Source organism: Macaca nemestrina, chromosome 7 (assembly GCF_043159975.1).
Source record: "Macaca nemestrina isolate mMacNem1 chromosome 7, mMacNem.hap1, whole genome shotgun sequence".
NCBI classification, from domain to species: domain Eukaryota; kingdom Metazoa; phylum Chordata; class Mammalia; order Primates; family Cercopithecidae; genus Macaca; species Macaca nemestrina.
The window spans coordinates 146,862,949-146,890,790 of NC_092131.1; the positions used below are offsets into that span (position 1 = coordinate 146,862,949).

General features: G+C 41.9%; 1 protein-coding gene across 8 annotated transcripts in view; it reads left to right on the top strand.

Annotated features, from left to right (window-relative positions):
* The window catches only part of LOC105489977 (RAB27A, member RAS oncogene family), an 88,603-nt gene that overhangs the window by 17,802 nt on the left and 42,959 nt on the right, over window positions 1-27,842 (top strand). For 3 of the 8 annotated variants that reach the window (XM_011755165.2, XM_071066817.1, XM_071066815.1), the window contains exon 2: window positions 3,129-3,245. The gene's annotated coding sequence lies outside the window, so the exon portion shown is untranslated. Of the gene's footprint in view, window positions 1-644; window positions 669-1,465; window positions 2,548-2,577; window positions 2,650-3,128; window positions 3,246-19,123; window positions 19,239-27,842 lie in introns of those variants that run through there. The other 5 variants (XM_071066819.1, XM_071066818.1, XM_071066816.1 and 2 more) reach the window with 5 other exon arrangements.

The following is a 27,842-nucleotide window of genomic DNA, read 5'->3' on the forward strand; positions in this document are numbered from 1 at the left end:
GAGACGGAGTCTTGCTCTGTCGCCTGGGCTGGAGTGCAGTGGCCGGATCTCAGCTCACTGCAAGCTCCGCCTCCCGGGTTCACGCCATTCTCCTGCCTCAGCCTCCCGAGTAGCTGGGACTACAGGTGTCCGCCATCATGCCTGCCTAATTTTTTTTGTATTTTTAGTAGAGACGAAGTTTCACTATGTTGGCTAGGCTGGTTTTGAACTGAGCTCAAGTGATCTGCCCGCCTTGGCCTCCCGAAGTGCTAGGATTACAGGCATGAACCACCATGCCCAGCCTCTATGTCTTTTAATTGGAGAATGTAATACATTCACATTTCAAGTAATTATCGATAGATAGGGACTTACTATGCCATTTTGCTCGTTATTTTCTATTTGGTAGTTCTTTCTTTCTTTTCTTCTCTTAAAAAGCTGAGCTGCTTTTTAAGCAGATGACCACCATTCTGTCTGTTTTGAGTTCCGATTTTACGGTCCCCCAAATTCCAGAAGTTTTGGGGTTCTGAATTCCTGAGACTTTCTGGAGATTCTGTGATGAGTTCCTTCTTGGATTTCCCTACTGGCAGATGAAGAGTCAGCTTTCCGAGATCTGTTAATCAGTTACCTCTAGTCCATCTACTCTCTAGCCTCTACCATTTTGTTGCTTCCACTACCTGATCTTTGTCCTTGTGAGTTTATGTCTAAAAGAAATAAAACATTCTTTATTGTTATATTAGTGAGATTTTGGGAGGAAGCAGAACCACATGTACATGCTGAGCATGCCATCTTTATTCTGAAGTCTGAAAGATATTTTAGAAAGATTTTAATGCAAAAGCATCCAAAAAAGGTTTTGTTGCTTTAAGCAGACTACGAAAAATGGTATTGTTGTAATAATTTTACTTGCTATTCAAATTATAGTTCCAGAGTTAGGAATGTCGGTATTACCTGGGCATCACCTGGGTGCTTACTCGAAATACAGACTCCTGGGCCCCCTAGAGAAATTATTTATTTATTTATTTATTTTTTGAGACGGAGTCTCGCTCTGTCGTCCAGGCTGGAGAGCAGTGGCCTGATCTCGGCTCACTGCAAGCTCCGCCTCCCGGGTTCACGCGATTCTCCTGCCTCAGCCTCCCGAGTAGCTGGGACTGCAGGCACCCATCGCCACGCCCAGCGAATTTTTTGTGTTTCTAGAGACGGCGTTTCACTGTGTTAGCCGGTAAGGTCTTGATCTCCCCCTACGTGAATATTGAATCAGAATTAGCATTTTGAAAGATCCCTAGGAGATTCCTATATATCTTGAGGCTTGAGAAGTGCTAATATGAACTTGTAATTAAAGGAAGCTAACTCTAATGAATTTTAATCTGGGATTTAAAAATCTTGATACATTTTTCTTACTAAATTGTTCTCAAAATTCTCGAGGTTGCTGTGAGATATAAAAGAGAAAGGGGTGCATTTTCATGAGATTTTCATCAGGTATGAAACAAAACTTCCATTTCATTTACCATGAGAAGAGATGTCAGACTGGTTGTGCTCAGACTTTTCTTAGCTGCCCACAGTTCTTGAGGCTGGTGGTAGTTTTTTTAGATTGGACAGATTGAGTCTTCAGTCACACGCTGAGCTGCCAAAATGAAAGCGTAGCTTCTCCTAGAGGTAAGGGATACATTGATTAGTTCTATGTCCAACATTTCACCCAATAATTAATAAGTGCTCAATAACTCGTTGGGGGGTGAATGAATAAAAAAAAAGATACAACCCCGTCTTCAAGATCGTCACAAACCAACAACAAAGACCAAGAAATAAATTGAATAATTAGCATACAGGGGTGACCAGTTGTAGAAATACTAAGCACAGGGAAGGTGCATCCAGCTCAGCATTGCTGGCACAAGGAGCCAAGGAGCTGATTCTCTTGGTGAACAGAGCTTGGTGCAGTTAGAGCAGCAGCTCTCACACTTTAGTGTGTATCAGAATCACCTGGAGTGCTTGTTGAACCACAGACAGCTGTGCCCTATCCTCAGCATTTCTGATTCAGTGGGGTGGGCCCAAGAATGTGCAAAAGTAGTAAGCTCCTAGAAGATGCTGGTAATACTGGTCTTGGAACCACAGTTTGAGAACCACTTAACTTAGAGAATTACAACGAATTCTGATGGCTGGACTCTAGCAGCTTATAGGCAGGAGGCAGGTGATACTGAAGGCAGAAGCTTAAGGAGTAGGAATTTTATTGTGGAGATTGTGGGGAGCCATTAACAGGAGAGTGATGGACTCTCATTTGCCTTTTGGAAAGATCACTTTGGGTGTGGTGTGGAGGATGGATCAGAGTCAAGAATACGTGGGGATCAGAAAACCAAATAAGAGGTTTATTATAGCCATCCAAGAAATAATCAAAACTTGGAGTAAAGGCGAGATGATGAATATCCTTAGGACCTGCTGGCCAATTGGAAGTGGGAGGGGCAGAGAGGGAGGAGTTAATGAGAACCATCAGATTTCTGGCTGTGTGTGTTGGGATTGTGTGATTCAAGACACAGGAAGAGAAGTGGTATTGAAGCAAGGTTGTGGAGAAAAGCAAAGGAGGTGAGTACAGGACATGTTGGATTGAGATGCCAGCAAGATATCTGGGTGGACTCCCTTGTAGGCAGTTTTACTTATGGAATTGGAGGCCAGCTGCAAGGTCTGGTAAGTAATCCAGCCCCTTTCCTCCTGCCACTTCCATTTGATCTCCCATATCGTTTGTTTGGATGAGGCATTGTATTTGTAAGCAACAATACGAATATAACCTTCAAGGGCCTTGAGAATACAATACTTTTCTAAATATTTTCTCAAGAAAACAAATGTTCTACTTTTTTGATTCACGGGGTAGGGGGGAGGAAGAAAGAGCTGAAGTACGAGTCTTCTATTACCAGAAGAGGTTAATAAAGCCGCCCTCTGAGTGGCCAGTCGAATTGGAACTTGGTAAGCTTGAAAGGGGCAAAAATCACTTGACTGGTCTGCAGTGCCATATGACAAACAGCTGAGACTAATTAGCTGGATTGCGGGTTTTTACAGCGATGCCTGTTTTGAAAGTTGATGGAGCGAATGCTTTTCAAAAGAGTCTTTTGAAAACCTTTTTAAGTAGGCCATTCTGACTTTAACATTTCTCCCTGTCTTAACCTCAGACAAAAAGTAACCTTCCTGAAGAGGACATGTGATTGGAAATTGTCAATTGTTGAAGCGTTGGTAACTCCCGTCTCTAACGTTTTAGAAAATTACAAGCGGTTCTCTACCCTGGCAAGGTATGGTTTTGTATTTATCTTTTTTTTTTTTTTTTTGGTAGTGGTTTTGAGCTCTGTCATGTCAATTTTCATGCGCTTAAATTATGTGCAATATAACACACAATACCAGTGCACATATTATTTTTAAACTAAAGACTTAATGATGTCTACTAAATTTCTAGGGATTAGTTTGAAAAGTGAATTTTCAGTGACCAGGGAGTGGGTACGAATACTGACTGCATTTTTCCTTTCTTTTCTGTACGTGAATAAAGAAACACAGGTTTTTACTTTCAGGTAATTGTTGAATATGAGAGCTGATTAAGAAATTGAATTATTCTGAGAGTCTTGCTTATCCTCTGAGGGTTGTTTGACAGAAATTCAAGCTTACTGGTGTTTTGTTTTTGATAGTGTTAACAGCGTTCTTTCTTTTCTCTTTCTTTCTTCCTTTCCCTTTCCCTTTCCTTTGTTAAATTTGAGACAGAGTCTTGCTCTGTCGCCCAGGCTTGAGTGCAGCGGTACAATCTTGGGTTACTGCAACTTCTGCCTCCCAGGATCAAGCAATTCTCCTGCCTCAGCGTCCTGAGTAGCTGGGACCCCAAGCTACCATGCCTGGCTAATTTTTGTATTTTTAGTAGAGATGGGGTTTCACCATGTTGGCCAGGCTGGTCTCAAACTTCTGACCCCAAGTGATCTGCCCGCCTCGGCCTCCCAAAGTGCTGGGATTATAGGCATGAGCCACCGTGCCCGGCCTAATAGTGTTAATAGTTTTAATGGAGGAATGTAAGTGTGTGTTTTAGTGTAAGGTTTATTTCTTCTGGGAATTAAATCTGCTTTTCAATTAGTGTTAATTCTGTTAGGTTTGATAAGCGTATTGTTGTTATGTAAGGAAATGTCCATATATTTTAGAGATGCAAAGTGAAGTATGCTGGAGTGAAAGATCTGGGTGGTGTGATGGGAGATTTCATTATATAGTTCTCTCTACTTCTGGATATTGTATTAGTTTACTAGAGCTGCCATAACAAAGTACCATAAACTGGGTGGCTTTAAAACTGTGATTTCAAAAACAGAAATGTATTTCCTCACAGTTGTGGAGCCTGAAAGTCTAAGATCAAGATGTCAGTGGGGTTGGTCCCTTTTGAGGACTGTGAGGGAGAATCTGTTCTAGGCCTTTCTGCTTAGCTGTGGATGGCTGTCTTCTCCCTATGTCTCTTCATGCCATCCTCCCTGTGTTCATATCTGTGATCACAGTTCCTTTCTTGTGAAGAGACCATGAGGGAAGATTAGGACCCACCCTAATGACCTCTTTTTAACTTGATTCCCTCTATAAAGGTCCTAGCTCCAAAAAACATTATAGTCTGAGGTACTGGGAATTAGAGCTTCAGCATGTGAATTTTAGGGGAACACGATTCAATCCGTAACTGGCAGTCTGAAAAGTTTCATAATATGATATTTTAAAGATTTGCCTCAAATTGCATGCAGTAAACATTTGTTAAGCCCAGTGCCTGGTAAGTGCTGGATATCGAGTGTGTAAAGATGTGTAAGACATGGTTCCTGTCCACTAACCCATGGTTTAATCAAATACAGGGATCTAACTTTGTGAGTGTGTATGTGTTTGCTTATTCCTTCCACTGAGTTGTAGCCACTCTCACACTTGTGTGTCCCTGGAGGCACAATCACGGTCCTGACACATGGACAGCCTAATATCACAAGAGATACCTGGAAGGGTTCCCTTGCCCTGAGCACCCATGAGCATAGGTTAAGAGAGTGGAAGGACTTTGTGTTCACCCAGTCCATTCTTCTCATTTTACAGATGAAGAAATTGAGGCTTAGAAGTGCTAAAGTCATTTGCTGATTTGTATTAGTGCCAAGTCATCCTTCAGAGTCTCCTGGCTTCCATTCCAGTGTGGTGACCAAAAAATACTGTTTTCTTTGCCACAAACTCATGCTTTTCACCTGGGAATGAGCCCCAAGCCCCATTATCAGAAGTCATTGTGGGAAAGAGCCTTGATAAAAAGCGGACATTCTGTGTCAAGGTTCTTGGATTATAAATACCAAAAAAAAAAAGATGTTTTGGGGATGAGTGTTTGTTCACGAGGGCATTTTATCCATAGAATGAAGTTAGATTAAATACATTCCAAAGGAGTTTGGCTGCTTTCTCTGTTTCTTAGCTCTTTCTACTTGTCACTTGTAGAAATAGGTCGTAGAGCTACGACTCTGCGGCCATAAGAATACAAACAACTGTTTTTCTTCTTTCTTGGTGCTTCTGCTGCCCACAAGACAGGAACTGTGGCAGAAAGGGGATGGTCTGATGAAACCTTGCTGGCTGGCAGGATGGCACCATGGCAACTAGGCTGCCTCTCTCTGCAGCTGTTTCAGCTTCCGCCCTCTCTGGACCCTCGGTACCTGAGTGCTCAACGGGGAAACTGTCTTCTCCCTGCCTCCATTTCTGATTTTCCTCTGTAGGATTAAGGCTTCTTGAGATATCTGCTCATCTTTTGCTGTTATTCCTTTCTTCCTCCCTTTGAACTTGTTTGATTTAGAGCCAGAGCTCAGGCTATAGCACACATGATAGCTGATGAGTCATGTGAAGCCCATTAAAAACAAAAGCTGATTATCACAGGAGCCATTATTTACTTGCGCTGTCTATGCGCCAGCACGTTTTCTTGTGTGCTTCTGGTGTTGCTGCAGCATGGCTGGGGCCCTCTTACGGTGTAGGCTGGGGGCAGGTGGGGGAAGTGGGTGATGGATGAGATGGGGTGCTGCTTGAGAGAGGAGCTAGCTTTGCTGCTGCTTCTCTGAAGGCAGAAGTCACTTTGCTCAAACACGGGTATAAATCATCCTTTCAAGAGCTGAGAGCATCCATTTTTTTGTTTGTTTTTCTTGTTTTCCCCGTTTCATACTCTATCAGGCCTCCTTTCTTGATGACATGATCTAAGCTGGAATCTTTTAGCTATTCTTTAGCTAGATGGTAAATCCAGCAAATAGCTAGATGTTAAATTCATTCATCTAGCAAATAGTGAATGGGTTCGCCATTTTCACACGGAGAAGGTCCAGACCACTTCAAGTTTGTACCTCTGTGGTATGGCAACTGAGCCAGCCTGTGGATGATCACTGGTTGAAAAATCTCCTTCCTAGTGTCCTTCTTGGATCTGTCTTGCTGCGCCTTACATTTTGGTTCTTTCTTCACTCTAAATGTCCATCTCATTTTTCCCATGGCCTCAGGAAATAGAATTATGTTGATGACACTAAAATTCATAGCCATATTCTTGTGAGCCCTAGGTCTGTTTTCCAAATGCGAATTAAATACAACTCCCTTGATGTCCCTCAGACATGGAGACATTTAACTGGTTGGGTACCGTACAGTGTAATGTGGTATTTGAGAGTGTGTCTGAGTTCAAATCTTGGTTCTGCCATTTCTGGCTGTGTGACCTTGGGCAAATTTATTAACCTTTCTGTGCATTGGTTTTTTCCATCTGTAGATTAGGGACCTTATACGGTTGTTGTGAAGACTAAAAGAGTCAGTGCTTTAAAGGATTTAGAATAGTGCTCAGTGTTAGTTATAATAATTATCATCTTCTCAGACAATCTTTTCCTTTTTCAGTTAATGATGTACCATTTATTTACCAAACTAAAAGTTTTGGTTATCTTTAATTTCTATACTAGTCTATCAAGAAATTATATTGATTTCTACCTCCTAAATATATCTCGAATTAATCACTTCTTTTTCATCCCTACTGTCTCCAACACAATTCAAACCCTCAGAGTCTCTCTCCATATGTCTTAGCCAGTTCAGACTGTTACAACAAAGTACTATAGACTGGATAGCTTGCAAACAACAGACATTTATTTCTCACGGTTCTAGAGGCTGCAAGTCTGAGACCAGGGTGTTCACATGCTCAGATTTTGGTGAGAGCTCTCTTCCAGGCTGCAGACACTTGACTTTTCACTGTATTCTCACCAGGCAGAAAGGTAGCTCTCTGGACTCTTCTTATAGGGGCACTAATCCCCTTCATGAAGGGTCTATCCTCAAAACCTCATTACTTACCAAAGACCTTCCTCTTTCTACCGTCACATTGGGGATTAGATTTCAACATACCATTTTTGGGAAGACACAAACATTCACTCGGTAACATTAGAGCCTCCTGATGCTGTGTGTATTTCCAGTCTCCATGTGGCTGCCATAGAGATCTTTGTAAGGCACACATTTCATGGTCCTCTCCTTCATAAAGAGCCCATGGTGGTCTTCCCTTGCCCAGAGGATAACACACAAACTGTTTTTTTTTTTATTATTATTATACTTTAAGTTCTAGGGTACATGTGCACAACGTGCAGGTTTGTTACATTTGTATACTTGTGCCATGTTGGTGTGCTGCACCCATCAACTCGTCAGCACCCATCAACTCGTCATTTACATCAGGTATAACTCCCAATGCCATCCCTCCCCACTCCCTGCTCCCCCTAATAGGCCCTGGTGTGTGATGTTCCCCTTCCAGAGTCCAAGTTATCTCATTGTTCAATTCCCACCTATGAGTGAGAACATGCGGTGTTTGGTCTTCTGTTCTTGCGATAGTTTGCTGAGAATGATGGTTTCCAGCTGCATCCATGTCCCTACAAAGGACACAAACTCATCCTTTTTTATGGCTGCATAGTATTCCATGGTGTATATGTGCCACATTTGCTTAATCCAGTCTGTCACTGATGGACATTTGGGTTGATTCCAAGTCTTTGCTGTTGTGGATAGTGCCGCAATAAACATACCTGTGCATGTGTCTTTATAGCAGCATGATTTATAATCCTTTGGGTATATACCCAGTAATGGGATTGCTGGGTCAAATGGTATTTCTAGTTCTAGATCCTTGAGGAACGCCATATTGTTTTCCACAATGGTTAAACCAGTTTACAATCCCACCAACAGTGTAAAAGTGTTCCTATTTCTCCACATCCTCTCCAGCACCTGTTGTTTCCTGACTTTTTAATGATTGCCATTCTAACTGGTGTGAGATGGTATCTCATTGAACACACAAACTTTTTAGTGCCATGTCACAGTCCCTTTAGGCCCAGGTCTCCAACACTTTCCCATGTTTTCACCCTCTGTTCTGGATACCTTCTCCCCTACCTCCATGCATCCTTTCAGCCACGTCCACTGCTGAGGTCCTTTCATGCATCCTAAGTAACCTTAGCCTCCTACACCTTTGCAAGTACAAACCCTCAAACCCTTACTCACCCGCATCAGTCAGCCCAAGATGTGTTCCCTCCTGAAGGACTTAAACCTGGTCTATTGCTTTTTTTAATTTTGGACATCAGGCATTCCTTACCAAATTCCATCAAAACTCGATTACATGTTTTGGATTGGCATCAAGAATTATTTGCTTACAGTTTTTGTTATCTTGAAAGGATAATGCTTATTTGGCTGACATGTGAGGTAAAGACCTTCCCCACATTATCTGGTGCACTGTGTAATTTTTGTCCATTCACATTTGTCACTTGTCCCTCTGTGTGCCTGGACACTCACATTCTGACTTCAGTCCTTGACTCAGATGCCCTTATGTGAAGTTTTTCTGATTCCCTCCTTAGACATCGTGGGCTCCTTCTCCTCCCTCTTGTGCTATCTCCCCAGACCTCCCATCTCCCCAACGGCTTGCACATACTTCTGTTACAGTTCTTCTTTTTTTTCTTGAGACAGAGTTTTGCTCTTGTTGCCCAGGCTGGAGTGCGATGGTGCGATCTCAGCTCACTGCAACCTCTGCCTCCTGGGTTCAAATGTTTCTCCTGCCTCAGCCTCCCCAGTAGCTGGGATTACAGGCATGTGCCACCACGCCTGGCCAATTTTGTATTTTTAGTAGAGACGGGGTTTCTCCATGTTGTCCAGGCTGGTCTTGAACTCTCGACCTCAGGTGATCCGCCCACCTCGGCCTCCCAAAGTGCTGGGATTACAGGCATGTGCCACCATGCCAGGCCCTATAGTTCTTCTTTCCATGCATTTTCCTTGGGCACTTCCACAAATAGCTTACCTATTAGACTGTTGCTCTTCTAGAGCCACATTCTTGGTGCTTAACATAGTGGCACATCCCCAGTTCTTGTTCGTTAGATGTTTAATTGATGTGCTCATAAGCTGCTGCCTGAATTTCAGTCATTTAAACCAGGCTCTCTCCCTCCTTAGTGGCATCAAGCTTTACTAGTATATCTTTGGATCTTTGGTGGAGGCCAATTTACTTATCAAACCTTATTTAAAATTACTAACAGCTTTTGGATAGGTATATGTATGCTATTTTGCATTTAACTTCTGTTATATTTGAAGGACATTTAATATATATATTTGGGAAATACTTTCATATGTGTCATGAAGAACACTACAGCCCTTTCCCACATCCTCCTATGCTTTGTAGTTTTGATATTTTCACATTTGTCATTTGAGCCAAGTTTATTTTTCTCTAAAACAGCTTAAAATTTCTGTTAAAAAACAGATCCCCATCTATTCTAGCTTATAGAGGTTGGAAAATGTTTAAAATCTAAAAGTGATGAAAGGTTTGTAGAAATCACAAAGTAAAGATTTTGGCCAGGGGCTGTGGCTCACACCTGCAATCCCGGTACTTTGGGAGTCCAAGGCCGGCTGATCACCTGAGGTCAAGAGTTTGAGACCAACCTGGGCAGTATGGCGAAACCCCGTCTCTACTAAAAATATAAAAATAAGCCGGGTGTGGTGGTGCATGCCTGTACTCCCAGCTACTTGGGAGGCTGAGGCACGAGAATCACCTGAATCCAGGAGGCAGAGGTTGCAAAGAGCCAAGATCAGACCACTGCATTCCAACTCCAGCCTGGGCGACAGAGCGAGAGACTCTGTCTCAAAAAAAAAAAAAAAGTAATCCTGGTTGTAGTTGAGGGACTCTTTGGAGTCAGGTGTGGACTAAGTGTCGTATTCTCTTATGATGTTTAACGTGGTTTTCTGTAAGACTAAAGACTCCAGAATTCTGTTACAGAGTTGTTTGCTGATTTGTTTCTTTTGTGTAAGTGCCCTTTTCATTTCTAGGTCATGGTTACTCTAACATCTTTCCTCAAATATATGCATTTCATGGAGTTAAATGAAATACAGACTTTAGGACAATTAAATATAGACTAATGAAAAAACTTGGCAAAGTTTTTTAAAGTGACTCCGAAACTATTAGCCAGAATTCAGAGATTTGGGTTTGGCTTCTTTAATTTGAAAATTAAGAAGAGACATGGGCTGGCCTTTTTAACATACAGTGTTGAATTACAGAATGCATAAACGTTATTCCTTGTCTCTCTTAAGATACTTGGCATTTTTATAATCTAGTACCCTACTTTCTAGATATTAAATGGGGGAACCCAAGTGCTAGTAGTTAAAATTAAATATAGTACTGTATTCAAAAGAAAATTCGGATGATAGCTAATGCATTTTCGATGCTTCTCTAGAGGGTAAAACACCATTTCTGTTTAAAACATTCTACTATAATTCTCCCTCTAGTGACTGCATCTCAAGTAACTTTTTTTTTCTTGAGCCCAAGACAGGAACAATTTATATAAATGTAATATGTTACATTTGAAGACTGGTTTTGGATAAGGTCACCTCAAGGATCTGGCACCTATTAGGTATTTCACCTTTTAGCCATTCAAATATTTATTAATTACCCTGAGAACTACCTCCCTTCGCTCTCCCAACCCCCTGGCGAATGCAAAAGGGAGAAACAGAATGACTTTGAAAGAGAAATTCTAGGTAGAAAGTATGAGAAAAGAGCAGAAACCAGTAAAGTGAGAGAAGAAACTAGAAGAAAGGAAAGAAAAATATCAAAGGCAGAATAAATGTAAAAGCTGGTAAATTAACAGATTAAGGGAAAAAAGTAACAGTCTCCTTGATACATGCTGAAACGAAATGTGATAAAGTTGACACCCATTCTTAATTCTCATGCTTAGCAAACTAGGATAGATGAACTTCCTTAATCTGATAAAAATGTGTACCAAAAGTCTACAGCAAATGTTATTCTTAACAGTGAAACGTTAGCATCAAGACGTGACGGGACTGGGCTGGGCGTGCTGGCTCACACCTATAATCCCAGCACTTTGGAAGGCCGGTGGGTGGTTTGAGCCCAGGAGTTCCGGACCAGCCTGGGCAAGGGAGGCTGGGGCGGGACAGTCACCTGAGCCTGGGAGGCCGAGGCTGCAGTGAGCTGTGATTGTGCCTTTGCACTCCAGCCTGGACAACAGAGTGAGATCTTGTCTCAAAAAGAAAAAAAAAAAAAGACAAGAAAAAAAAGAGATAAGACTACCTGTATCACCGTGTGTATTCACTGTTTTTTTTTTTTTTGAGATTCTCAGTACAGTAAGACAAGAAATATAAATAAAAGGTATAATTAGGTATAATTAGCTTTTTTTTTTTTTTTTTTTGAGTCAGAGTCTCACTGTGTTGCCCAGGCTGGAGTGCAGTGGTGTGATCTTGGCTCACTGCAAGCTCCGCCTCCCGGGTTCACGCCATTCTCCTGCCTCGGCCTCCTGAGTACCTGAGACTACAGGTGCCCATCACCACGCCCGGCTAATTTTTTTGTATTTTTAGTATAGACAGGGTTTCACTGTGTTAGCCAGCATGGTCTCAATCTCCTGACCTTGTGATCCACCCACCTCGGCTTCCCAAATTGCTGGGATTACAGGCGTGAGCCACTGTGCCCAGCTGACTTTTTATAATTAGACTAAAAGGTAAGATTAGAAAGGAAGAAGTAATTTATTTTTACCTAATATGTTTAACAAATTGCTGGAATTAATATGGCTGTGTAAGAAATAGAAGATACATGTTTAAAAGTTATCACTTACAGTAGTGACAAAAACAAAGTATCAATAAGTTGAAAGATACACAAGATCTTCATGAAAAGTGTTTATTGAAAACTTTTTTTTTTTTTTTTTTTTTGGGATGGAGTCTCGCCCTATCACACAGGGTGGAGTGCAGTTGTGCAATTTCGGCTCACTGCAACTTCTTTCTCCCGAGTTCAAGTGATTCTTCTGCCTCAGCCTCCCGAGTGGCTGGGATTACAAGTGCACGCCACCATGCCCGGCTAATTTTGTATCTTTAGTAGAGACAGGATTTTACCATGTTGGCCAGGCTGGTTTCGAACTCCTGACCTCATGATCCATCCACTTCGGCCTTCCAAAGTGCTGGGATTACAGGTGTGAGCTATCGTGCCTGGCCCAAAAACTTTTTGAAAAGATGCTTTTCTTTTCTTTTTTTTTTGAGACGCAGTGAGCGATCTCGGCTCACTGCAACCTCTGCCTCCTGGGTTAAAGCTATTCTCCTACCCTAGCCTCCCAAGTAGCTGGGACTACAGGCGCACACTACCAAGCCCAGCTAACTTTTTTTTCTTTTTTTTGTGATATTTTTAGTAGAGATGGGGTTTTGCCATGTTGACCAGGCTGGTCTTGAACTCCTGACCTCATAATCTGGCTGCCTTGGCTTCCCAAAGTGCTGGGATTACAGGCATAAGCCACAGCACCCAGCCAAAAATACTCTTTTCTTAGAGTTTATTTATTTATTATTTCTATTTTTTTTTGAGATAGAGTCTCACTCTGTCACCTAGGCTGGAGTGCAGTGGCGTGATCTCGGCTCACTGAAACCTCTGCTGCCTGGGTTCCAGCAATTCTCCTGCCTCAGCCTCCTGAGTAGCTGGGATTACAGGTGCCTGTCACTGTGCCTGGCTAATTTTTGTATTTTAGTAGAGATGGGGTTTCACCATCTTGGCCAGGCTGGTTTTGCACTCCTGACCTCATGATCCACCTGCCTTGGCCTCCCAAAGTGCTGGGATTACAGGCCACTGTGAGACACAATGCCTGGCCGAGCTTATTTTTTAGAGCAGTTTTAGGTTCACAGCAATACTGAGTAGAAGGTACAATTTTCATATATTCCCTTCCTTTCCAAAACCCACAACATGCACAGCCTCCCCCACTATCAACATCCCATACCACAGTGGTACGTTTGTTACACGTGATGAGCCTACATTGATACATTATCATCCAAAGTCCATAGTTTATATTGGAGTTCACTCTTGGTGTTGTACATTCTATGGGTGCATATACAAACGTATAATGACATCTATCTATGTTACAGTGTCATACAAAATAATTTCACTGCCCTAAAAATCCTCTGTTCTCTGCCTGTTCATCTCTTTCACTTCCCCCACTCCAACCACTAATAACCACTGATCTTTGTACTATCTCCATAGTTTTGCCTTTCCTAGAATGCCACGTAGTTGGAATCATACAGATTGACTTCTTTCAGGTAGTAATATGCATTTAAGGTTCTTCCATGTTTTTTCATGGCTTGATAGCTGTTTCTTTTCAGTGCTGAATAATTTTCCATTGTCTGAATGTACCACAGTTTATTTATCCATTCACCTACTGACGAACATCTTGTTTCTTCTGAGTTCTGGCAATTATGAATAAGGCTGCTATAATAAATAGCAGTGTGCAGGTTTTTGTGTGGACATGAGTTCTCCCTTCATTTGGGTAGATACCAAAGAATGTGATTGGATTGTATGGTAAGAGTAAGTTTAGCTTTGTAAACAACTTCCAGACTGTCTATAACAAAGGGCCTGTACCATTTTGCATTCCTACCAGCAATGAAGGAGAATTCTGGGTTTCCATATCCTCACCAGCATTTGATGTTGTCAGTGTTTTGGATTTTGGTCATTCTGATAGGTATATAATGATATCTCATTCTTGTTTTAATTTGCAATTCTCTAATAACATATGATGTTGAGCATCTTCTCATGTGCTTATTTGCCATTTGTATATCTTTTGTGAGGTTTGAGAATATTTTTAAAAGCACTGAAACATAAATAGATGGAGAAATATGCATGTACTTAGGTAGGTAGATTAAACATCATGAACATGTCAGTCTTCTTAATTTGATCTATAGATTCATGCAATCCCAATGCAATGCAATGCAATGCAATGCAATGCAATCTCAATAAAAATCCCCATATGGTTTCTGAGGAACTCAGATGGAAGTGTGAAGGGTGCATGTCCATGGTAAGGTGGGTACCAGTCCTACCAGATATGAAGTTATGTTTTAGGGTCATAGTGATTAAGACATTGTGGCACTGGCCCAGGGATGGTCAAAATGACCAATGAAACCAAATGTAAAGCCCTGAAACAGATCCGTTCATTTATTGCATGTCACTGGGGAAAAGATAATTTTATGCAATAAATGGTGCTATGACAATTGTGTATCCTTAAGGGAAAAATAATGAAATTGGATCCCTACATATTCCTCGAATTATCAGTGTATTAAAGATGTAAATAAAAAGGCAGTATCTTTACAAACATAATATAGAAAAATATCTTTATCGCTTTAGATAAGAATTTCTTGGCTGGGCCTGGTGGCTCACACCTGTAATCCTAGCAATTTGGGAGGCTGAGGTGGGAGGATCACTTGAGACTAGGAGTTCAGGACCAGCTTGGGCAACATAGTGAGACCCTGTCTCTACAAAAAAGAAAAGAAAGTTAGCTGGGCATGGTGACCCATGCCTGTAGTCCCAGTTACTTGGGAGACTGAGATGGGAGGATGACTTGAGCCTGGGAAGTTGAGGCTGTAGTAAGCTATGACTGTGCCATTGCACTGGAGTGAGACCTTGTCTCCATTTAAAAAAAAAAAAAAAAAAAAGGCTTTCTTGATCATAATATAAATTAAAGTAACTATAAAAAAAGAATAAATTTGACGACTTTAAGATTAAGAGACACTAAAAAAGTGAAAAGACAAACCAAAAACGGTAAGAATATATTTGCAACATACGTGACTGATAAATAGTATCCAGAATATATGAAGAGCTGCACATCCATGGAAAAAGAACCTGGCTGGGCGTGGTGGCTTGTGTCTATAATCCCAGCGCTTTGGACGGCTGAGGTGGGCAGATCACTTGCCTCCAGGAGTTCGAGACCAGCCTGGCCAACATGGCGAAACCCCATCTCTACTAAAAATACAAAAATTAACCGGGTATGGTGGTGCGTGCCTGTAGTCCCAGCTACTTGGGAGGCTGAGGGGTGAGAATCACTTGAACGCAGGAGGCGGGGGTTGCAGTGAGATGAGATTGTGCCACTGCCCACAAGCCTGGGCAACAGAGCGAGACTCTGTCTTAAAAAAAAAGAACCCAATAGAAAAATAGGAGAAAGATACAAATGTGCATTTTAATAAGAGGAAACTAGATGGCCAAGAAACTAATAAAAGATGCTCACACTCATTAGCAAATTTAGATCGTAATGTGTTACCATTTTGAGAAGTCTGACAACAAGCACCAAATGTTGGTGAAGATATGAAGTTGGGAGTGTGTGAAACAACTATGCTGGACAGCAATTTGATATTATCTTCTATTACTGAACATGTGTGCATAGGTATAGCCCAGGAATTTCACGCTTTGACACCTACCCTAGAGGAGGTGATCTCCCCGTGGTGTGTGCCGAATTCGTTCAGTTGTGTGCCGAATTCGTTCGGTTGTGTTGAGATGTTGAACCCCTTGTCCCTCAGGGTGGCTGGACAGGGCCTGGCCTTTCTGGGGCCCTCAGACCTGTTGCCTTTGATCAAGAGCATGTGTCCTGGTAGGTCATACAAATATCATGAACAAGGTTGAAAAGCAATTTTCCAGAGAAAATTGCTGGTGTGCATTAGGAGATATGCACATACATATAGCAGTGTTAAGTGAGACCAAAAACATGGTAGATCTGGTATAGGTACTGAATTCTTCTTCTAGGAAAACACAGAGACATTAAGTAATTAGATAAGGGTAATTAGAGAAGGGTTCTAACCTCTTATTTCTTAGTGTCAGTGGTTTCAAGGAGAGTGAGAGAGGCAGAGAAGGTGATAATACTACAACTCCTCTCCACTGTGTTTCCTGTGTTTTCTTTTCTTTTTTTTTTTTTTTTGAGACTTGAGGCTCACTGTATTGCCCAGGATGGAGTGCAGTGGCATGATCTCAGCTCACTGGCAACCTCCGCTTCACAGGTTCCAGCAATTCTCGTGCCTCAGCCTGGAGTGCAGTGGCGCGATCTCAGCTCACTGCAACCTCTGCCTCCCAGGTGCAAGCAATTCTCGTGCCTCAGCCTCCTGAGTAGCTGGGCTTATAGGTGCCCACCTGCATGCCTGGCTAATTTTTGTATTTTCAGTAGAGACGGGGTTTCACCATGTTGGCCAGGCTGGTCTCGATCTCTTGACCTCAGGTGATCCGCTGGCTTTGGCCTCCCAAAGTGCTGGGATTACAGGCATGAGCCACCATGCCCAGCTAGTGTGTGTTTTCATTGAGATACATTCAGATGGGTGGTGGATGATGATGGGCAAGGCCTAAGTTTGGAATCTGAGGAGGTGCTTATTGCAGTCTTCTAAGAAGAGTGAATGAGTGAGTGCCGTGTGGGACATCTAGCTGTCTTCCCTGACATTTCCTTTTTTACTCACTGCCAGATAAAGAACTTTACAACAGGGAGATAGTATCTGGAAACCAAGTTTAATCAGAACAGCCGGGACTGCCCATCATGTCCTGTGTATTGAGTTTGGCTGAGAGCACCCTGCTGTTATGCTTGGTCTTGTTCATCCTGAACTAACAGCATGTTCCGTCTTCTGTGGCTTGTACAGTCATGGTCTTTTTGGAGCTTTCACTGTTGGCTACTCTGCCTCTGTCTCAAGGACAGAGGTAAATGTGGGCCCCAGGGAATGGGGATGATTTTCAAGCATTTCTCGGTGATGTGGCTTTGATGATCTCTCGCACTGAAGCTGCCCCAATCCAATCTCATCATCCTTCCCTTCCAAAAATCTGATACCACCCACGAATACCTCATGGCCATTCCAACTCTTTCCCTTCCCCACTTCACATGTCCTGCTTCTGTCGGCAGCATTATTTTGGCCTCCTGGCTCTCTAGGCTTTATTCTTTGGTGTTTTCTTGGCTGTATCCTTTTCTACCTGATGTGGAACTCTGTTCTATTATTTTAAAATTAGTGTATCTTGGATCCTCTTCTTCCCATCCCCATGCGGCTGCCCTCATCTAGGCCCTCATCTGCAAGGAGTGAGAGGTGATAGAAGGGACAGCTGTCACCATGACCCCACTTAAATTTCTCATGGCTGAGCTTTGAACTTTGAACCTGGAATCATACAGCATAGAATGTCTGTGTTGGAAAGAGACCATTGAGGTGAAACCTCTTATTTCATATTTGAGAAAACAAGGCCTGCAGAGTGATGGTGACCTATCCTGGGTCTACACAGATGGTGGTAGAGGAACCCCATATACCAACGGATTAGTCGTCCTGCTCTCCTTAACTTGCCACATTACCTCATAAGCATTCCTTTGAGTTTACAGCCAGTTTTGTACTTCGAGGATTATATCTTAAACACATTTGTATCCTTTGAAATGATTAGCAAGCTCCTCAATACTTGTTAAATGGAAGTCAAAATATGTCCTTGCATGAAACATGCTGTGTATCCTATTCCTCACTCTCTAGCTAAATCTTGCCTGGCTTTGAAGAAGATGCCCAGCTCAGGTCCTGGCTCTTGCTTTGAGTCATGGTCACATTGCTCCCTTTCTTTTTTTGAGACAGGGTCTCACTCTGTCACCCAGGCTGGAGTGTGGTGACATAGTCATGGCTCACTGCAGCCTTGAACTCTTGGGCTCAAGTGATCCTCCCACCTCAGCCTTCTGAGTAGCTGGACTACTGGCACAAGCCACCTCGAGTAGCTGGACTACTGGCACAAGCCACCTCACCTTGCTAATTAGAAAAATTTTTGTACAACAGCATCTCATTATGTTGCCCAGGTTGGTTTTGATCTCTTGGGCTCAAGTGATCCTCCCACCTCAGTCTCTTGAATAGGGGGGATTATAGGTATGAGCCACCATGCCTGGCAGATTGCTCCCCTTTTCTGACCTCCCAGGCTCTACTTGACTTATAAAACAGCCATCTTACATGTACCCTGTAGTTTACAGTTTATAAAATGCATTTCACGTAATGTACCCTTTAATCCTTCCAATAATCTTGCTAGATAAATATTCCCATATTGAGGAAACAGTAGGGGGAGGCTGTCTGGCTCACCACAGGACACATAGCTGGGAAGGAAGTAGCATAGTTCAGGTCTTTTGACTTGAAGCCCCTTTCACTTTTGATTTCTTGTGCTGGCTGGTCCACATGGTATACTAGACGTTTTTCTCCCTGATAATATTGTCTTATCCGTCCTTTTTTGTAAATGAGTACATCATTCCACCTAACCCTGATTACCAACTTCTTTAAGGGAGTAGCTGGATCATATGTTTCTTTCATGACATTCGTAGTTGCTAGCACAGTAATGGATAGGTAGTAATTGCTTACCAAATACTGTTGAGTTGGATGTAAATATGGTTTAATTATCAGAAAAGCACAGCTATCAGTGGAGTCCCAAAACACTTTTTGAGTCTCTCCTAAATAAAATTGGCAGTGAATGGAGGGAACCAGCGGAAGGAAGAGGCTGTTAGAGAAAGTAGATGGTAGTCACAATTAGCATTTGAGTGACAGCTGGCCAGCTGTCTGTCCAGTGGTGAGGGGTAGTGGAGAAGCAATAGACAAAATGAGACTCTTCAGGAAATATGCAACTGTATTGAAGAGGTGAGACACACCCATGAGGTGGGAATGGAGTACTTAAAAGTGGCAGATGACCTGTACAAGTTAGCCAAAGCATTCATTCATATTAAGAAACACTGATTAAAGGAATACCCTGAGGAGAATGGATTTATGAGAACAGGCTTCCAGGGTGAAAATGGAAGGGATAGAGATGCAGTTTGGTTTCAGTTTATAATCATTCCGTTAATTACTGGAGCCGTGAGAAAAGAGACGTAAGTAGGTGAGGATGTTGCCATTGAAACAACTTCTCTTCCCTTTCTTCTACTATGTGCAGTCAATAGGACCTCAGCCCTGAGCCCTGGAAGTCAGAAGTGAAAGAAAGACAAATAATTGCTCATGTCATCTGTGCATGGAGGTGTGTAGTGATGAGCAACTTGCTGGATTTTCTGGTACTTCTTTAACATATTTTTGTGCATTTTCTTCATAAATCAAAGAGATGCTTTAAAAGTTCTAATACTTGGACAACTAAGTTGTGTTTCCAACTCTGCCTTTTCCCAAAGGGTCACAAAAATCCGTAGACATAAGCCCCAGATTTTGGTTTGGAAAATCATGCTGCATTTTATCTATGTTTGGGCTGCTCCTGAGTTCGTAAATATTTTGTGCCTGAATGAAATGTAAAACTGCTTCCACTATAATATATGTGAAAAATGTCCAGTTTCCTAATAGTAGAAGCCAACACATTTTCTTTTGTGGGTTTCTGTCTCCTACAGAGAACGTAAGATGGAGGGCTTTTAGATTAAAAGTAGTAGAATTTTGACATCTGTTCCTGCCTGTGTCAGAATTTTTCACAATTTAGAACTGTATTTCAAGAGCTAAAGGAATGTATATCTAAAATGCTTACAAGCATCAGAAATTAATGGAAATTATTTCAAATTAATTAAAAATCATAATTTCTATATGGAATAATTTTATCTATCATGTTCTATGCTGTAGATTCTAAAAGAAAAATAAAAAACTTGCATTGCTTGAACATTCATATATGGTTTTAGAGTGATACATCTAGGAAAATAGATTGGTACCATTGAGGCCTATTGTTAGATGTGTTGGTTTATTTTTAATGCTTGATGGCTATATAGCAATTATATTTTTTATATGATGAGCAAGTATATATAGGACAGTAATAAAAGGAATATCATTATAATATTTCTTTCTTTAAAAAATAGGAAGGTATTTCTCGAGGTCAAAACTCAACCAACCTTTGCAGCCAAATTTGTTGGTATATAAAGGCTAAGTTTATACTTTAAAATGTGGACATAATAAAATGTGATTGTAGAATTATGAGATTGATTTTCATGTGTGACTTCTGAAAACTTTTTTTACTACTTTACAGTTATCTGTCTCATGCAGAATCTCATTTCACCCTCATTTAAAAAATTAAGTGTAATGTCGCTTGTTTTTGTGATTTCCCCTGAACACTCATAGTTTCTAAAGACTTACTTATTGCTTATCAATTATCCATGTTATAAACACGTGGGTACTTACGTCTTTATGGTTTATGCTCGTCTTGTCTACAATTTCCTTTATCCTCTTGGGTTGTTCTCTTGCTGATTCATAGTCTCTTTGCTAACACAAAGTCTTTATTTCTGTGTTAGTAAATCTGTATTGAGGTTTATTCCCCGACTTTTTTTTTTTTTAAACAAGGCTCTTGTTCTTTCCGAGCCACCCTCTTGCCTGCTTATTTTAGCCCTTATGTTCTTAACCTCTAGGCTTCAAATGTCTTTCTCAGAGGCATGTTAAGAAAATAGGAGCTTTGTTTCCATGGATAGCCTTATCACAGGCTTAGCTGAGGACAGAGACAAGGTATGGCCTTGGGGGACTAAGTTCTAACCTGGATGCTTGCCTTTCCATCTGCCTAGTCAGGAAAAGGAAACTTAGTGAAGGAACCTAGCTGGAGTAGTTAGGGAGCTTTTCTTTTTTTTTTTCTTTGAGATCGTGTCTTGCTCTGTTACCCAGGCTGGAGTGCGGTGGCACTGTCTTGGCTCACTGCAACCTCTGCCTCCTTAGTTCAAGCAATTCTCCTGCCTTAGCCTCCAGAGTAGTTGGGATTACAGGCGCCCACCACCATGCCTGGCTAATTTTTGTATTTTTAGTAGAGACAGATTTCACCGTGTTGGCCAGGATGGCCTCGAATACCTTACCTCAGGTGATCTGTTAGCCTTGGCTTTCCAAAGTGCTGGGATTACAGGCATGAGCCACCACACCTGGCCAGTTAGAGAGCCTTTCTTTTCTTTTTTTAATGGACAGAGTCTTGCTCTGTCAGCCAGGCTGGAGTGCAGTGACACGATCTTGGCACCTCCGTCTCCTGGGTTCAAGTAATTCTCCTGCCTTGGCCTCCCAAGTAACTGGGATTATAGGCGCATGCCACCATGCCCAGCTAATTTTTGTAATTTTAGTAGAGCTGGGGTTACACCATGGTGGCCAGCTGGTCTCGATCTCTTGACCTCATGATCCTCCTGCCTTGGCCTCCCAAAGTGCTGGGATTATAGGTGTGAGCCACCGTGCCTGGCCAGGGAGTCTTTCAAACTGGATGGGCAGAATAGGGGAAAGCAAGTTGACCGAATAAATTGCTGTAACTTAGAAGGTTAGAAAATTTCTCTGGCTTTTGATAAAACAACAACTACTATGGGTCTTTTTTTGGTATATATAAATAGATACATATATCTACATCTATCTATCTATATCTATAGCTTTTCGGGTGTTTGGCTGCATGGATGAATTATTATTTTATTTTCTATATTTTTTTGAGATGGAGTCTCGCTCTGTCACCCAGGCTGGAGTACGGTGGTGCAATCTTGGCTCACTGCAGCCTCTGCTTCCTGGGTTCGAGCCATTCTCGTGCCTCAGCCTCCAGAGTAGCTGGGATTACAGGCACGTGTCCCCATGCCTGGCTGATTTTTGTATTTTTTAGTAGAGACGGGGTTTCACTATGTTGGCCAGGCTGTTGAACTCCTGGCCTCAACTGATCCACCTGCCTTGGCCTCCCAAAGTGCTGGGATTACAGGTGCGAGCCACTGTGCCCGGCAACTTGGATGAATTATATAGTGGTGAATTCTGAGATTTTAGTGTACCCATCACCTGAATAGTGTACGTTGTACCCAATATGTAGTTTTTATATCCCTCACCACTCTCCCTCAGTCTTTTCTAGCTACTGTTACTGTGGGCTCTAATGAACTGTGTTGTCTGCCCAGATGTCCTCTTGAATTCTTGGAATGCTATCCTCCGAGACTCCCAGATCCATAAACGACTCTTTCCCTTTGTTGACGTGCTCCTTAGTCTCTTGGTGTTTGACCTTGATATGACTTTGAATACCTGTCTGAAAACTCCCTTTGTACTTAATCCCTGTGGATTTGAGTTGATTTTTGTGCTGCCTTGACATAAAGCCAGGTAGGGAATGCCAGGGGTTTCTCTGTCCCCTCTACCTCCTGCCCCTTTCTCCTTCCCTGGAACTTTGTAATGGTTTTAAGCAAGGGTACTTTCTTGTAAAACACTCCTCCTGACACAGCCATTAGCTGAGCCTAATACTAGAAATTTCTTCTGAATTCATAGAAAGAAGAAAATCTGAAGTTTTACTTTGATCAGTATTTAAAAAAAATTTTTTTTGTACCTCTTTATGCTCTTTTGTGCTATAATTTAGTATGAAGTGACTTCTGATACAGCTCAAAATAATATGTTCTCAGTTATCTTAAAGTTGCTATACCAACATTTCATTGTGTTCTTCAAACCATACCTTGACTTTTGAGGGTTCCATCCATATATAGATTTTTGAGTCCGTCAGGACTAATCTGGTCATATTTTCTGATGGCCTCAAAGTGTCCGTTTAGATACAAGAAAGGATCACCAGTGTAGCTGGTTACAAACATCCTCCCAACAGTTTTCTCTCTTGCGCCTTAGACACCAGTTTCCTATCCCATGGTCAGTGCTGCTTCCCTTTTGGGCAATTTGGCCTAGATTTTTCCAGGACTCATTTCCAGGACACATTCCCTGGGAATGACCCAGTTATGGTTGTTCTCAAGACTCTTCCTGTAGTCTCATTTCATTCTCTCAAGCTTTAGATATCTCCTCTTGCAGTTCTCACCAGGGACACCCAAAGCATTTCAGATCCCTCCCAGATAAGAAGTGTGTTAAGGTGGTATAGGAGACGCTGAATAAAGAGTGTGGCAGACCTTACAAATGAGCTGTCAACTGAAGTGGTTAGGCAGAGAGGAGGTGTTTAGGGACAAAGCCAAAGGCAAAGGAGATGATTCAGAGCTGCATTGTAGGTAGACCTTTCTGCAATGATTTTCCAAATGTGTACCGTGAGATTCTTCTTATGTCCTTGGTGGGTCTATGGGCGCTGGTGTCTTAACCTTCACTCCTTTCATTAGAATCATTCTGCTGCCACCTATTTTATATGTTGGGGTGCCATGTAAGATTTTATTTGAAGAAACAGTTTTATTGCTAAAGAAAGTTTGCAACCAGCTGGACCAGAGCAGTTTTCTGAGGCAATGAAAGGTTTGTTGCAATGACATTATGTAGGTTTCCTATGCAGGAACTGGCTCTGAAGACACTCATCTGCTATGAAAAAGAAGTAGCCCAAACCTAGAATAGCCCTTTCATGCTTCTAGAAGTCAGACAAGAAACTTCCCAAAGAATAATCTCTATAGTGATCTGTAATAAAATGTTATGATGCAACATATTGTGTTCGTTCTTTATTGCTCAATTGACTGTTGTAACAGGATGAAAGCAAATGTGCTGAAACGTGTGCCTGAGCCTTGACTGCCGTTTCTTGAATGTAGTTCACATGTGCTTCCTTAAATAATTTTACAACAATAGACAAATGAATCCATTTTGATTAAGAAAAGGAGAGAAGTCTAGTGCAAATTACAGGCTTCTCCACTAATAATTATAGGAATTCCAAATAACATGTAAATGCTAATGGCAGACGTAAATAACTTAAAGTAGCATAAATAAGCAACTTGGAGGTCTCTAAATTTGGTATATCACTTATATGACCATATACTTTTTTTAATTCCAGTTTTTAAAAAACATAATAGAAAGTCCAGGTGCTGTGGCTCATGTCTGTAATCCCAGCACCTTGGAAGGCTGAGGTGGGCAGATCACTTGAGGTCAGGAGTTTGAGACCAGCCTGGCCAACATGGTGAAACCCCATCTCTACTAAAAAATACAAAAATTAGCTGGGCGTGGTTGCGCAGGCCTTTAGTCCCAGCCACACGAGAGGCTGAGGCATGAGAATCACTTGAACCCAGGTGGCGGTGGTTTCAGTGAGCCCGAGATCACACCACTGCACTCCAACCTGGGTGACAGAGTGAGACTCCATCTCAAACAAACAAAAAAACCCCCAAAAAACCCAAAAACAAACAATAGAAAAATAAAATTTTAATAAGTTTACAGAACTCTTTTTTTTTTTTTTTTTTTTTTTGAGACGGAGTCTGGCTCTGTCGCCCAGGCTGGAGCGCAGTGGCCGGATCTCAGCTCACTGCAAGCTCCGCCTCCCGGGTTTACGCCATTCTCCTGCCTCAGCCTCCGGAGTAGCTGGGACTACAGGCGCCCGCCTCATCGCCCGGCTAGTTTTTTGTATTTTTTAGTAGAGACGGGGTTTCACCGTATTAGCCAGGATGGTCTCGATCTCCCGAGCTCGTGATCCGCCCGTCTCGGCCTCCCAAAGTGCTGGGATTACAGGCTTGAGCCACCGCGCCCGGCCCCAGTTTACAGAACTCTTAAAGTATTTTCATGAATCCTAGAGTTTCACAGAATGCAAACTGAAAAGCACAGATTTAGTGCTTCTCTGAATAAAGACTGCAATGCTTGCTCTTTTATTATGCTTTATATTCATCCTCTTTAAGAGATGACCTTGGGCTTATTTTCTAAAAATGAATATGATCTAGAAGTTTCAACACACCTTTCTTAGAAACAGATGAAGTAGCAAAAAGATAAATAAGGGTATATCAGATCGAAAACCACAACTAACTAGTTTGACTAGAATGTATGTAATTTTGCATCCAGTTAACAGGGTGTACAGATTGTTTTCACATAATCATGGAACACTTATAAAACTTAATTCAGGTGGGGCATGGTGGCTCATGTCTGTCATTTCACCATTTTGGGAGGCTGAGATAGGAGGATCACTTAAGCCTGGGAGTTCAAGACCAGCCTGGGCAGCAACATAGTGACACCTTGTCTCTACCAAAAAACTGAAAAAGAATTATCCATTTTTGGTGGTGCATACCTGTGATCCCAGCTACTTAGGAGGCTGAGATGGGAGGATTGCTTAAGCTGGGGAGGTCAAGGCTGCGGTGAGACATAATTACGCCAGTGCGCTCCAGCCTGGGCAACAGAGTGAGACCCTGTCTCTAAATAAATAAACTTAATTCCTCTTAAATTCCCCCAAATTCGATGTTATGCAGACCACATTTAGCAATCACAGTGCAATAAAATTAGAGATGGACAACAGTAATAGCAAAAAAGCCAACTGTAATCTGACAGGCTGAGTTAGAAACTGGCTGGATGAGTGTGCATTGTTGTTCTTCAGTCCTTTTGCATAAGTAAACACAAGTCACACCCCATTCTATAAACAGCTGCTGGTAGAAATGCAGTCAGTTCTGAGACTCTGCATACTGAATAATAGGTGAAATAAGGAAAGACTTTGAGAAGCAATAAGAAGTATATTTGATTTGACCTTGTCCATTAGGTGAGTTTCCTTTCTTTTTTTTTTTTTGGTTCAGTTACTAAAGAATATGATATTTAGGGAACATTTAAACATGTGTTGTAAATATATATTAATGGAGACAGTAGACTTGACAAAAATCAAAAAGACCTGTATATAGCTGGCTGTCTACAGCGTACTGACACCAAATGGAAGAAGCTAAGAATCCTGGCATCATTGGTTTAGTGGTATTAAAACATCAGGAAAAGCCTTGATTTTTCTGAGCCTAGTTTACTGTTTTTAAAAGAACTAAGTTGGGATATAATAAACATATTTATAGATACTAATGTTTTAAACGCGTGACCTGTTTGTATCAGAATGCTACCTTTTCATTAACATTATGGTAAAGCCCAAACTGGCATAGTACTAAGAAGCACTTGGGTTTCCAGAATGGCTTTTTTCCCAGACTTTACAGGGGAAAAACTCTTCCTGATTGGAAAAGTGGGAGTCCCTGAAGACACAGCAACATTATGAATTTATTGAGGAGGGTTGCACACCTTGAAGTTCACATAGCAACTCAGTGTGTAACAAGAAAAGCACTGGCATTGTTAGTTTCATGTCACTTTTTGCACATGCAAACTGGAGTTGGCAACAGTACCTGGAGATGAGGGACAGGAAAGCCAGAAGAGGAAAAAGACTAAAAGTGGAGAGGCTATGGCACCCAGATGATGGTTGGAAGTGAGGCTGTTGGAACACAGCATGGGGTGTGGTAGGGCGGATGTTTGACTATGGAAATGAAAATCAGCTGTGAAGAGATGGAAGTCCTGTGTGCTTTAGCATGCAACCACGTACCTGAAGAACATATTCCTGTGGGCAGAGAATGTATCTGCTTAAATGTGGTTACTGCCTGTAGTCAGGGCGTGGTGCTGTGCGCCTGTAGTCCCAGCTGCTCGGGAGGCTGAGGCTGGAGAATGGCGTGAACCCCGGAGGTGGAGCTTGCGGTGAGCTGAGACTGCACCACTGCACTCCAGCCTGGGCAACAGAGCAAGACTCTGTCTCAAAAAAAAAAAATGTGGTTAGTGAGGATGAGGGTGTGGGGTAGGCAGGACAAGGGAGGTGTGAAGCCATACTTGGTGCCTCTTAGTAGTCTTTTTAAGTATCTATGTGCCAAACTGATGGTACTCATATTCTCATTTTTTAAAAAGTCAATGATAAATGAGCCCCTCTCTTCCCCAGTTACTGTCAACTCGTGGACATTTGTCTAATTGTTTTTATTATTTGGACAGTCATCTTTAACAGGTCTGGCTGCTTCTAATTCAACATTTTTCTTAGAAGGAAAGAAGCATCATTGCTCCTTCAGAAAGCAAAGCGTTTGCTTTTTGAATTGGTGTGTTTCCCTAACAGATTAACATCTTTCCTGTGTTGCAGCAAACAAAAAACTTGAGGAAGGTGAGATGCAAGAGGGAGTCAGTCTGTGTTGGTCAAAGGTTTTCCATGCACGTTTCTTGTTGCAGGAAGATGAGTCTTGGCAGATTCCTTGACACTGTTTTTAGGTCTGCGTTTTGCAACTTGGAAATTCTCTTTGCAATGTGAAGTCCTTCGAGTGCTGATTTTTTTTTTTTTTTTTTTGAATGCTATCTGATTTGTAATTCTCTCAGTCCTGGCTGTGCTGTCATTTCTATTTTTTTCTGCCTTTGAGCCTTGAGCCCACGAGTTTGGTGGCACTCTGAGATAACCAAAGCTCTGCATTTTACCTCTTCAGAGCTTGTTAATACCAGAATTCCCTGTACTTACCAGTTGGGCTTGCAGATGTTTCACCTTCCAGGTAGCTTAAGTTGTTCCTTCTTTTTCATTTTCAGGAAATATTTCCACTCCATTCTTTGATAGCTTTATGAAGTCTCAGTGTCATCCTGAAGGTAGAGTGGAAAAACCACCAGGCTCAGTGCTCAAGCCTGATTTAAGCCTTAATCTGTCATAATCATAAGAATAGCTATGGTTCATTGATCTTCATCAGGCATTTTGCTGCTCACTTTGTACAGGTAGGAGGTGGTGTACTGTTATTTGAATTTAGGAGAACTTGACTCCGAAGTCTGTGTTTCATTGTCTTCTATGTGCTCACAAAAAGCAACCACTCAGTGGGAGCATACTTCATAGATTTTGCACTCGTTCCAAATTCTTGGAGGCTGCTTGCTTCTTGGTGGTGGTAAGAGGCATGTTTAGCTATGGGTTGAGCAGACTATTGCAGTGTTGTATGGTTGTGTCCATTCTGAGACTGCTGTCACATTATTTGAGATATTACTAAGCAAACCAAACAGCCACACCTGTTTCCACTGTATTGCCTATGTTTTAC